The sequence below is a fragment of the Magnolia sinica genome, chromosome 11 (assembly GCF_029962835.1).
Source record: "Magnolia sinica isolate HGM2019 chromosome 11, MsV1, whole genome shotgun sequence".
Taxonomy (NCBI): Eukaryota; Viridiplantae; Streptophyta; class Magnoliopsida; order Magnoliales; family Magnoliaceae; genus Magnolia; species Magnolia sinica.
In genome coordinates, this window is record NC_080583.1 from 79,688,846 (window position 1) to 79,703,410 (window position 14,565).

At 38.8% G+C, this 14,565-nt stretch overlaps 1 non-coding gene across 1 annotated transcript; it reads right to left on the reverse strand.

Annotated features, from left to right (window-relative positions):
• Positions 1 to 14,036: 14,036 nt before the first annotated feature.
• Positions 14,037 to 14,143, reverse strand: LOC131219737 (small nucleolar RNA R71). The gene has a single exon (XR_009158383.1). It is a non-coding gene; the product is annotated as a small nucleolar RNA R71 (small nucleolar RNA).
• Between the last annotated feature and the right edge of the window lie 422 nt (positions 14,144 to 14,565).

A 14,565-nucleotide genomic window follows, 5' to 3' on the forward strand; every position in this document is an offset into this window, starting at 1 on the left:
ATATCACAGCTCACCTTCTAAATGAACCGCCTTAATTTATTTATTTATTTTTATTTTTTTTTTGCAGTAGTCCACTTGATGGATGCCTTGAACATTTGAAAACCATTATGGGAGTTCTCACCAAAGAAGCCAAATCAACATCTCTTTTGATTTTCCATCTCAAAATTACACATAAGTGGAGAAAACATGCTTGTGAAAATTAGATCCTTTCCACCTCAAAAATTCCCATGAAGGATATGGATGGTGCATTGGTCCCTTCCTACCTTAATGTCACAAACTTTTGCACACAAAACGCAAAATTTCTTCTTCTTTTTCTTTTGTTTTGTTAAGAGAAAAGAAAGTAAATAGATTTCACCAATCAAGTTGCAATCTTTTGGCTTTTGTAGTAAGAGTTGGAACATACACTCATCTTTGAGGAAAGAAAATCTATTTATTCAAACGTAGGTTGTGTTCTTCACACCGTAACAGTTGACTCTTATCACATCGTGCTGATGATAACTGCGTACAGGGATTTCAAATTTCAATGAATAAGATGTCTCACTATATCAAAAATTAAAAAGTTCATTCAATACGATGAATGATAGAGATTGACAGTTTTACCTGCTGAAATGCAATACTTCCTATAGATGTATCTTCACGTAAATGTGCCAATTGCGGGTTGCTTGAGGGAATTTGCTTGTACAAGTTTATACTTGGTTGGTAGCCACAAGTAACCAAAGGGCCACTAATTGATCCACTAGGTCCGGTCTTAGGTATCCCAAAACGACTCAGACTGGTACCAATTGAAGTCTAGCATAGCAAAAACACAATAATGAAAACTTAAATGAGCACAACTGACATGAATGTCAATTCCTAATGTTACTCTAATATTAGAAATATACAAAATTAAATTGTACTTTTACTTGTGCTCCAATGTTGAAGAGATTTTGTTGAAACATGCCAGAATAAGGTGCTTGGTATCGAAATTGAACCAATGGTGCATTTATGCACCCACTAGAGGCAGGAGTGTAGCCAATCCCCATATGATGATTGGGTCCTACATGGGATCCTATCGGTACTTCTAAGGGACTCATAACAGCAATATGTGTACCCTGATGAAGGGAAAAAAATCAAGAATTTAAAGAACATAAACATGTGACACGACAATATTTAGTAAATAAGTTCTCATTGATACCTGATCAAGATGACTCAGTTCAGGAGATGGAATTGAATAATTTGAAGGTTGAAATGAAGTAGGGTGCATTTTGTTTGGTGCTTGAGCAGTTTCTTGTCTCTCTTGATTTTCTTGTGGCTGAAAGGATTCAGTTCGAGATTTTTTCTTCCGTACTTTATCCAGCAGATTTTGATACACATGACAGCTGCCCCCAACTCGAGGCTTTACTTTAATCCCACTTACAGTTTGTGAACTCTGGCTATTAACAAAAGTAACTTCTTTTTCAATAGGCTCAGAGTGTGTTATTTATATATTTATTCTTTTCAGTTGGCTCATGACATGTACCTTTAGTATTAACATTTTCATTTCGTCTAGAGTGTGCACGTCTAATATCTTCACTTTTGGTCGGCTCATGGTGTGCGTGTTCAATTTCTACGCTTTCATCAACGGATTTAGACGACCTTAGTGGAGGTTCCTGCTTCCTTTTCATACGTTTCATCATTTCATCGTGGAATTTATCTGTGTATTTATCAGCGAATTTGAACAACTCATCATGTTCCTCAGCCATTGTTGCAATTCTATGAAGCTTGTTACACAAATATTTGTACCACTTACCTGAAACAATATTACGCTCGCCTTTTGTTCGTACCCTAGTATGATCTTTACTAAAACCTTCTTTTGCATCTCTTCTCCATCTTTTTATAATATACCGAGGATCAACTTTTTTTATATTATAAAAATCTAAAACTTTCAATGCATGACTACATAGGATCCCCACAAACTCAAATTTCTTGCAACTACTCGTTATTGTGCCATCTAAAGAGTTGAATCTAATAGTACGTCTTTCATCTTTATCATTATATACATAATACTCTGCAACTGTGCTAAATTCACCACATTTAGAAATTGAATAACTAAGATATTACTTATTCTCTTCTTAAAACATTTTAAATACCTCTGGAGTGTACAACTTTGCCATTTCATTTAAAATCTTCACATCGAGAAACATTATTGGGGTACTTTGCCTCATTTTGAAATCAGTCATGGATTCCTTGTATCGTCGACTAGCCACTACCCGTTCAAAATGGGTGAAGAAACACAGAAGATTATATTTAGAGTTCAGATAATTTTTCAACAAATTATTCATGCTTTCACTCCGTTGTGTGCTTTTCATGCTTTTCATGTCTACACAAAAATGTATTTCTTTTTCCTTAAATAGATTTTGTAACCACTTGTTATCCATTAAATTGTTCTTTAAAATTATGGTATTCCATGCAGTTAGAAACTCTTCCTCGTACTCATAATTATATACACATCTATTCAAATCATGTTCAAAAATTGTTAAACCTTTAAATACATGACTAAGGTGCTTGACAGCATTCTGGTAGATATGCCAAATACATAGGCGATGATATGTTCCTGGCATCACTGATGCTATTGCATTTGCCATTGAAGCATCTTGGTCAGTAAGGATTGTCATTGGTAGTTTTCTAAACATGACACTAAAAAATGTTTTGAACAACCACTTGAAAGATTCAATCGTTTCATCATATAGCAAAGCCCTACCAAATATTATAGTTTGCTTATGATGATTCACCCCAATAAATGGGGCAAATGGTCGTTCATAACTATTTATTTTGTGCGTGGTATCAAAGTAAACCACATCTCCAAAAACACTATAAACCATTATTGAAATCGCATCTGCCCAGAATATATTCATGATCTGATCATCTTCATCCACTTGTATTGCATATATATAAAAAAAAGATGGATTGTCCACTTGCATTTTTTGAAAGTATTGTAAAACGGCCCTTGCATCACCCTTTTTCATCACTTTCATTCGCTTTTTCCACAAGTAATTTTTGTAGTCAATGGGTTGGAAACCCAGATTCTCCCAACCTCTAGATCGTCTCCTAAAATATTTTACAGCCTCCCTAGGTTTTATTCCCGAGCCATCAATATCTACTTCATCTTTTTGAGCATCGGTCATGCCTCTGTGTGACCTTAACATGTGTAACTTTGTTAGTGTGATAACTTCGTGGTTATGCTCAACAAACTTAGTCACACTATATTTTCCATTCATCTGAAGCTTAATCATTATGGATGTCAGGCAATTAGTTCTTGTAATCGGACGCCTAAACTTTGGAGGCTCACCTTATTTTTTGTCACGTTTTTTACATTCTTAGAACAACATAATCTTCTCTTAAGTATGGTGGTATCATCATCTGCTTTCTTTACCCATCCCCCTCGAGCATTGAACCCTGTATTCTTAGCATACTGATTGTAAAACTGAAATGCACTCTCGTCAGAAGTAAACTCCATACCTAGTTCTGGCTCTTCATCTAAATTCTCATCTACATTGACCAATACATGTTGACTTGCTTCTTGGTCATCTATTTGTTGGCTTGCTTTTTAAACATCTATTTCGGTGTCAAAATCTAACCTTCGACATGGTTCATTAAATGCTTGACTCTTCAATGAATTACCATCCATTGTACCAATCAACCTTCAAAGTAAAAAAGCATTCACCAAGCTTGAATTTGTGGATTATGCCTTGGTTCATGTTCTTCCTTAACCATCCTCTTCACTTTCCCTTTCTTGCACATTATAGAGAAACATAATTTATATTTGATTTCAACCCAACTCATGAAAATAATAGCTCTGTAAGCTTTTAAAGCCATAACATATCAACTTCAGATTTCGTGTCATCCCTAATCCAAAGCCCAATTGGTGTTTTCATCTTCTAATAAAAAACGAAACAACTTACCTGTTTCAGAAATGTTGAGGCTCTCCTTACTGGCCCACCATATGATGTTCCAGACGATTCCAAAAGCTCACCCCATACATGGATCACTTGGGAAGGAATCTCAATGACTAAAGATGCTAACCATCCAAAAGAACTGCTCATATGGAATTCCGACATTTCTAACTGACCTCTGTATTAAGTATCATGGACTGAGATAAAAGTTTTGCCATGTGACCCACATACAGTGGGGAATTCTAAATGATTGCATTGTGGGAACAGGCAAGACTCAACATTTTTATACCTGTTCATCCATCTATAGAGGGAGAAGAGGGAGGGAGGGGAGGAAAAAGAAAAAGAAAAATGCAGCCTTCTTCTTCCCACCAACATGTCGCATGTTTTGAACCTCTTCCTTACTCGAATTTCATTATGTAACAACCTCAATTTTGGCCGTTAGTGGTATATGTTCGGACATACAAGCAACCTTCGTAGGAAAATAATGAATGCTTAGAATCACCGCAAATTATAGTATAATTGTCCCCAATTCTTTTAGAAACACTGAATCTCGAGGACGAGATTCTCTTTAAGGAGGGTAGGTTGTAACACCCTAAATTTTCCATACTCGGGTGTTACTATAGAGATCTAAATAACTTTATATATGTGTAAGAACACATATAATTAGGACCACACACCTCCATCTAACCATTCTCAATCTATCCATCTTGACCATTAGATTCAGACTATGATAGCCACAAAGTATCCGCAGGGTACTTCGAGTTGACCCTTGACCTCTCAACCTAAGATTACATCAACAATGATAATCCAACCCATAATCTAAATTTTTAATACTTGAAGTGAGTGACACCTATTGATACAATTACAATATAAACCAATCCCTCAACTTTGATCTTAAATTGACTTAAAATATCTTCACCCTAACCATGGGATAGGGCCAACCGTGAAATCGGCGTCAATATTAGCCTATGAACTCAAACATACATTAATCTAACCGTCAATCATCATCCCTAGATTGAACTATCCCTCGATGGAATTTCAAGAAAGACTAGCACATCATCTAGGACCTCGATCTTTCTGATAAGTAGAATGAACCATCCACCGTCAATAACAAACCCCTAATCATCAAACCCACCGTTCATTAGGCCACAATAACTAAGATTTATAACCCACACTAAATCCATCCATTGTTAGGCTCACGTCACTCAATGTAGGAATCCAACACTGACCATCATAATCGAGTTACTGGACCATTGAATCCACCACAAATTATCCTTTGAACAAATCCCAAAAACCTTGTACTCCAGTGTAAATTAGACTTGGGACAGATCCAACCGTTTAAAAATACTCAAATCACTTAGTATGGTCCACCTGTACCTTGAATTTGCCTCATCTTTAGTCTAAGGCCCTAATTAGGAGATCCAAAGTGAGTGAATTTCATTAGACATCAACTTTAGACCCACTCGGACTAGGTTGGATCATGTTAGATGACAAACCGACTATTAAATCGACCGAAATGATCAACTAGACATATAAATGAATAGATGCAGCCCACCTGAATTACCCCGCTCTTCATCCAATACCTTAATAGGACCAGATGAGACTGATGTACGGATTGGATCTCATTCGTATTCATCAGGGTGGGACCCACCGCAACTGCGTGTGCATAGGTGTGCATGTTCTCACAAAACACTAAATCGGTCAACACAGTTTGACCGTGTTGACCCGTCCATAGCAAGCAAAAGAGAATTTTCTCTCTCCTTTCTTTCCCGCCTGAGACGAACGATGTCTGTCCATTTAAAATTGGGTCCACCATCAGATTACGGATCGAGGATCCGAATCGTCCATCTTGACAGGCTCTCAAATTGGACCAAAACCCAACTTTAAAACTTGTTGATATACACTCGTGTGCACACGAGAACTAGCGCGTGACTCATTTCCGAAAGCGGAAACTGCCTGTGACAGTCTAGCAATCCGCGTGCGGTTCTCTCCTTTCATCATAGCCTTACACGTGGAACTATCTTAGCCGTCCGCCCTAGGGCTTCTCAAACCACAGTTGAGGCTTCGTTCGAGCCGCTTTTCCTCCGCCGCATGTTACACTTGTACCCATTAGGGAAACTAAGATCCGTCCAGAATGTGGACCCCACACCCTTTTTAGAGCATATCTGGACCGTCTAAACGGCCCTGATCTACGAATAAAACACCCAGCTAGAAAATGCCATTATCATCGGCCATCTTCTCCCAAACTGATTGTGGGACCCATTTTCTGAGATAGCAACCTTCTCCCTGATCCGGGGCGTCTATCGGATGGCCCACCTCATCAAAAACCCATCAGGAATAACCAATCAGACCCATGATATCGTTTCACTAAACAATCAGGCTCTTACGGTGAGTCTCTTAACTTCTTCATTTGCTAAACAGTGCGCTAATCTCTGGGATTAGCCATAGAAACGTCTAGAAGTAGAAGGGCTATAAATAGCCGCTTGTTAGGCATTTTTTAAGGGAGGATAAGAAAAGAATAGAAAGAAAAAAAAGGGAGAAGCCAGCCGCTCGAACGAGTTCTAGCAGCAACCCAACTTAGTCCCAACGAGAGTCGGGCCAAAATCAGATCTGGCCGTCCATTTGCTAAGTTGAAGAAGGAGAGAGAAAGGGTGAGGGAGGAAGATCCCTCTACCTCAACAGCCCCTGCTTCACTCGGCGATTTGAAACCGTCTCCTGGTCAACTCAGAAACGCCTTGAGATTTCCTGACTGACCCGGCGAGTCCACTCAGGTGAACTGCTAAACCTGCAGACTCGATTCCCTTACCATCTCATCTCACCTCCTCTAATGCCAAAACCTGCGCTAGGCCTTCAACTCAGTTGTGCCTGGAAACAAGTTTGCAAATCAGCCTAGCGTTCTATTGAGTCAGGTCCGAATGCTACCAGGTGACTGAGTTTGGCTCAGGGTTGCGCATCCCTGATTTTGACGAGCTTGGAACAGAACACCTCGTCTAAACCCTCTCAGCAACTCAGAACGATCACTGCACAGGTAAAACTCTACAACCGGTAGTTTAAATTGCTATCGACTCTATAAAAATAATAACCGGCTGGATTCTTCTCAACCGAGTCGGATCTAAAATAACCCTCAAACTGATCGCTGATGCCACCTCAAGAGAACTTGAGAAGCCTCACCAGTTCCGGAACCCAACAACTGCTACTACAGTAGGTGGTTTCCCTAAACTCGATGTTCAGCTAGTTGCTAGTTTAGGATTGGGGAGTCCGACCAAGTCAACTCAGTCGTGACTCACTGGATCGTTGTTACCTCCCATCCAGGGCTGTTTACAAGTGTAAACCTTATAGAATACTCACTTTCAATTGATTTCAAATCAACTAAGTAGTTAACCCATAGCCATTACAGGTATAGTATTTGATTCTCAATTGGCTTGATCAGGAAGTCATAAACCCTCATTATAAGAAGAATCAAATCAGGTGGAACACTCATCCAAGGTGAGGAATATCCCACACTGCTTCTTTCATGTCATTGAATTCCAAAGTAGTTTTGATCCCAAAGAGTAGAAAAATCTAGAGTAATGCAACTATTGATTTCACTCATTTTAACCTCGAATTGATACTGATAATCGTGAGTGAATGATTAAAGTCTTATTGCTCTAATTCATTTATAGAACTTGGTATTATACTTCTTATGCCACATTTGAAATTGCTTGATCATATGCATACTCCTACTAGTTATAATATGAGGTAAGAAATCTCATTTCCACCTATCTTATAAATAGTACAATTGCCCCATTACTTCTTATATATGTTAGGCCCATTTTAGTTTGAATGTACGTGCACGAGATCTTAGAATAATGAGAATAGTAATCTATTTCTTTTATTACTATTTTTGTAGTGGTGGACATGAGCTAAAACTTCATTTTCTATTACTCAAGTCCTACATTTATGTGATTAGAATCTAGCCTTGCATTCTCTATTGTAATTTAGTAATTGTTTGATGTTGATCGTAGCCCTACTAGTAATGACAAGAATTTTGATATATCATCTCATTCTAGATCACAAATCAAAATTATGGGTGGGATGTTATCTTTCATGATGACCGTAGAATGAACTCATTTACAAATTAATCACTTCTAATATGTCATATTTGTGGGCCTTCATTTGGACCTAAAGAAAGTAAATGTATTTATGTTGCGATCATACTTGAATGTTTGATATCCTATTAAAAGATTGTAAGTTTTGACCACGTTTATGAAAGCATTCTTGTTACTCCTATAAGGTGTACATGTGTATCATGGTGCATGACATCCACGCATGACATATGAGTTTTTCCGAGTGCTCGATGTAAGCCATACTCTATTCGATTTACTAAAAGTTCCAACACTTACAGTTAAACTCATAGAGCATGTGCATGTGTGCCACTTTGGGCGCTCTTTCTTTACATGAGGCTTTTCCGGGATTAGACTCTCCTCGGGCGTACAAGTGTACTTTTCCAAGAGATATCCTTGGGACACTCACCTGCATGGTCTTTTCTGGGTGGCTAGTTCTCATTGGGCGTACCTATGTGTATTTGTCCGGGTGACTAGTTCGCCTTGGGCGACCCTTTCTTTTGACAGTTGGATGTGCATCCCCAGATCTGTGACTTGTACATACATTCATACACCCATACATTCATTTATAATTTTATGATTACTCTCCTTGTAATTTGAATATATTGACTTAAACTATTTTGGAATGACATGGTATGCATGAATCCTTGCGAGAAATTTCCACTGAGTTTTCACTCACCCAATCGTGCGGTTGCATCAAATAGATGCAGGGTTGACAACAGGTGGAGACCCTTAGAACGAGATTCCAGGGACGACTGAGATAGAGATTGGTAATGAGGGCCTTTATGTAAGACCCGTATCCTAGCCCGTACTGTTCCATAGGCTTCCGCGGTCCTCCCGGTCGAATTTCGACAATCCTTGACCCGTATCCGACGTTTGCGCGTGATCCTAAGCCGAGTCCTATATACTAAAGTCGGCTCGACCTGATATTTGTATCTTAGTGACCGCATCACCATCGCGGTTCTAACGTTGCGACTCGCGCACCGAACCGATACTCAAGCTAGGAGATGTGGGTCCGCGTTCATTCTTAAGAAATGTCATGCGTTGCAAATTTCGAGGGAATCTCTACAACATGTCACATCAAATCAAGTCAAGTACACCACCTTACCTCAATGCCACCTTACCCAATAACAAGTACAAGTGGCCACTCTCTCTTTTCCCACAAGTCAACACTTCCCTCCCCTAACCATCCCTCTTTTTATAAAATTTCAAACAACACCTTACCACTCCATCACCTTTCATTACACCCACCACTCCAACCATCCCCTTTTATTATTCTCTCTATCTCATTCCATCTCTTCATTCTCAAGCAACTAAGAATTTCAAACGTTCAATCTCCTCTCTCCCAAGCCAAGTGTGGCCCACCTTCTCATTTTCCATTCCCACCATCAAAACCCCATCAACCACCATCAAAAGTGAAGACAAGGAGCATACAAGTCCAAGGGATTAAGGAGGAGTGCAATAGGTGGGTGATCCACCGTTTATTTCAATTTTTAAGGGCCCACTTGTTGTGGGACCCACTTGATGTATGTGTTGTAATCATGAGGGGCCCATAGTGGCAGGGCCCCTCCATCACTGTCTTTTTCGTCTTTCTCTCTCTCTCTCTATCCTCCCCTAGAATGAAGTGGGCCCCACCGATTTGTGTTAAATCTACTCCATCCATCAGACGGTGTGGCCCACCGCATTACAGGGGAGATCCGCCATCTATATAGTACATATAGTACATTATTATATTATATTAATATATATATATACATACATGGTGGGCCACGTCCATGTGGGACCCACCATGATACTTGTGTTGTATCCACTGTCCAACGTCCAGGGATGCTGGACGTGGCTCAACCATGAAGGGTGAAGTGGACAGTGTGGTGTGCTGACTACAAAACAAAAATATATATATATATATATATATATATATATAAACTTGATTCAACAAGCCTTTGGGTGGGCCACTCATTCAGGCCCTACATTGATGTATGAATTAAATCCACACCATCCATCCCATTCTCCTACTCATTTTAGGTGTTGAGCTGAAAAATGAGGTCAATCTGATTATCTGGCAGGCCATAACATAGGAAACGGTGTTTTTACCATTAAAATCTACCATGATGTTTCTGTACCCAAAACATGTCGAATATTGGACTTGATCGGTCTGTCTTAGGCCATGGACACCAATGGTTGGGTTGGATTTTACTGATGCAGACCCTACTAGTGAAAAACCGTGAAAAAACATTTTTTTTGAAAAAAATAAAAAGAAGCAGCAGTGGCAGGACGTTGCGCTGAGGACGGGTGGCCAGGGACCGTGGGTCCCAACCATGGTGTATGTCTTTTATCTATACCGTCCAGCCAGTGGACCCCACCCTTGATGTATGTGTTAACCCACATCGTCCATCCGGTTAATCTGCTTCATGCACCCCACCAGGATCTCGTGCATTAGATCAGCACCGTCTAGAGTATCAATGAGTCTCTGGATGGCGGCCTTCTTCTATATGCCATGTTATATTATAATATAATATATCATATTATATTATATGGTATTATATCATATTATAATATATTATATGATATATCTTATAGTAGGCCACTACGTGGACCTCACCATGACGTCTAGAGTATCAATGAGTCTCTGGATGGCGGCCTTCTTCTATATGCCATGTTATATTATAATATAATATATCATATTATATTATATGGTATTATATCATATTATAATATATTATATGATATATCTTATAGTAGGCCACTGCGTGGACCGCACCATGATGTATCTAACCGTCCAGTTGCTGGACGGTGCAGCAGGCGTGATATCCAGACCTCCCATTCATTTGGTGACCGACCCATCATGATGTGTGTGTTGTATCCCTACCGTCCATCCATTTGACGACTAGCCTCACCATGATGTATGTCATGTATCCCTACTGTCTATCCATTTGGCGAGCTTGTCTCTCGGCTTGAGACTAAAAATAAAAATAAAAATAAAGCAAATCCAATATCAAGTGGACCACACTGCAGAGAATAGTGGGATGAACGCCGACCACTGAAAACCCTTTGGGATTATGGGGCTCTGAACTAGTATGATATTTGTTTTTCCTCTATATTCAGGTCTTTGCAACCTTATACAGAGACTGGATGGAAAATAAAGACTATGGTGGGCCATTGAAATTTAACACCATTGTCATTTGTGGTATGGTCCAAATGATCCTTTAGACATGATTCATTTTTTATGCTCTTCAATGGTATCTAACAATGTACTTATGGTGTATTGGACTTGGCTATTTGACTCGGCTTATTCGACTTGGCCTTATTGATTCGGCCCATTTGAATTGGCCTATTGATTCGGTCCATTTGAATCGGCCCATTTAACTCGGCCATTTAACTCGCCCTATTTGTCTCGACCTATTCGACTCGGCCCATTTGACTCGGCCCATTTGACTCGGCCCATTGGAGCAACCCATTTATAAGGCCCATCTTGATGTATTTGGAGCCCATGGGTAGAGGCCCATTGTGATACATTTGAGGCCCATGTGATTGGCCCCTTTGTGACGTATATTAAGCCCGTGTCAGGGGCCCATTGTGATGTACGTGAGGTGTTGAGACTCAAATATTGCATAATTTTTCTCATTTATATCTTGATTTTATGAATATAAATCATCTTAATATTCTATTTTACTCATGTATGTGTTGCAAGGTGAATTTAAGAGCTTGGATTGAAAAAAGGTGTTAAAAAGTAAGAATTTGATGCTCAAAAATCACCAAGGCAAGGGATGGATCTTAGGAGATCAAGATTGAAGAATTCACATGGCAAAGATCTAAGAAAACCAAGCGAGGAATGAAGAGAATCGAAGATTTGAAGTGAAGAATCCTGAAATCGTCCTGAAAAAGTGTATTCTGAAGCTGTGAAGTTTATTTTGGAAAACTGCGCAGCAGGAAGTCTGTTTTAAACGAACTATGCAGCGAGAAGTCTATTTTGGAAAAATACGTATATTTGAGGCGTTTTCTAGGGTTTTCAACTTTGTACGAAAATTGGAGTTCCCTACTTATAAATAGGGCCTCTTAGGGCATTCTTAAACATTATTCAAAGCATTCAAGAGCAATATTTAGGGTTTTTAAAGAGTTTTTAGTTTTATTAAAGCATTATAAGTTGTTTTTTTTATCTTAGATCTTTTCTATTTACATTTTTTTCTTCTTTCTTTCTTGTTGCTTTTTATTTCTGCAATTTAATTATGTTTTTCTAAGTTCCTTCTAGCCCAAGCTAGAAGGGAAGCACATGGGTTTAATATTTCTCTAAGTTATGATGATTGATTGTTTTAATGATGAGAAGAATGGTGTATGCATGTTATCTATTATTTAGGTTTTATTTTTATCCTCTTGCAAGATCCATATGTTTCCATCATATGAGATCCACATTGATGGATAGGCTTACCCTAGATTAATCAGATTTCCTAGATAGGAGATGTTCTCAACCTATTATATTTCTTTGATATTCATTATCCTATAGATATTGAATACTTAAAATCACTGACACTTGAGAATATATGTCAATGGTGCAAATTCATCATTTTCTAATCTTTTATATCATTTATTAAAATATTTAAATTGTTTTATTTTCCGATTAGGCTGACCATAGTGCTCAGATCCTAGTTGTGTTATCCAAGTCATCATGATTTTGGAACATTAACATATGTGTGGAACTTTGAAGCTTGGGTGTTATTTTAATTCAGTTGAATTACATCCATTCAAAAATCCTAAAATCAAATCATAAGGTTAGTTTTTATTACTTTGTTTTGCGTTTGATTTTCTCCTTCTCGCAATTCATCTCCTTGTGGGATCGACCCTGTATTCATAGGATATTACTTACGAACCCCTGCACTTGGAGGCAAGCAATCAAGTTTTTGGCGCTGTTGCCGGGGAGAGACTGAGATAGATTAGATCTGTACAAGATAGCTAAGATAAGTTCTATTCTAGACCCTCCAAATCTTCTGTGGATTTTCTGTTTTTCTTTGAAAGTAAATTCAGTTGGGTCTTTCAAGCACTAACTATGACATAAGGTTGCCCTGCTTGGGATTTTATCAACCAAGTGCTATGGTTGTCCTACAGTTGCTATTTGATCACAAAGATCATCCGTTCAATCTATTTTCTAAATTAGCATAGTTTAATTTCTGCATTTGTTTTACTTTTGTTAATTAATTAATTAATTTATTTTTGTGGTTTAAACCCTCATGGTCGGCGCTGCCACGTGGGGTGTTGATTTTTTTTTTGTGGATTGAACCCTCAGGGTAGGCTCAGCCCCCGGGGTTGTTGATTTATTTTCTTTGTGGACTGAACCCTCATGGTCGGCTCGGCCACCTGGGTTGTTGATTTATTTTGCTTTGTGGACTGAACCCTCATGGTCGGCTCTGCCACCTGGGTTGTTGATTTAAGTTTTTATTTTTATTTTAAGTATCATACTTGCGATTTGAATTAGTGGTATTTGTTGTGTGGTGTGGATGGTTTATGTCCCGTTGGAGTAGGGATCAAAACAATCGACTCTCCTCTGAAGGGGGACTAGTTCCAGGCCTTGATCATTCACTTAGAAGAGGCACTCAACATCACTTGGATTCCATGGCAGACCCAGTTGATAATCCAAATCCAAATCTGCCAGATCCAACTATAAATCAAAATAATCCTCCTCTTGAGGATGAAAATGAAGTTCATAGGAATGTGTTAAACCAACCACGGACTTTACGTGAACATTTACACCCTGAGAGATCAACTTTACCATCTTGCATAATTAATTCTAAAATTTCATGGCTTAGATTCTGAAAGCCCCTACTTGCACCTCAAGGACTTTGAGGAAGTAATTGCAACGTTACAAGTAAACAATGGCAATAGGGATGTACTTAAGCTTAGGTTATTCTCATTTTCTCTAAAGGATCGGGCCAAAGCATGGCTCAACTCTCTAAGACCTAATACCATCACTTCATGGCAAGCCTTAAGTAGAGAGTTTTTGAAAAAGTTCTTTCCCGAGCACAAAACAAATGCACTAAAACAAGAAATCATGTCATTCTCCCAAAAGGGGAATGAACTATTTTTTCAAGCTTGGGAGCGCTTCAAAGACATTTTAATTACTTGTCCACATCATGGTTATGAACCATGGCACGTGATTGATGCTTTCCGAAAGGGGCTCACCATGGATACCCGTCAGTTCATAGAGATGATGTGTGGTGGAACCTTTCTTGACAAAGATCATAATGAGGCTTGGGATTTTCTAGATATGTTAGCAGAGAATACTCAGACATGGGATGTCTCTGCTAAATCAGACCAAACTAGACCCATTCCTAGAGAGAGCGGGAATGTATGTCCTAAGAGAGGAAGACGACCTTAATGCAAAATTCGCTGCATTGGCTAGAAAGGTCGAAGCCTTGGAAATTAGGAAGGTTGATATGGTTAAAGCAAACACTTCCTTAGGTAATTTTTGTAGCATTTGTGGTGGTACAGACCATGACACAAAGGATTGTCCAATAATCTCAGTTGTACAAAATATCACGCATGAGCATGATCAAGCAAAT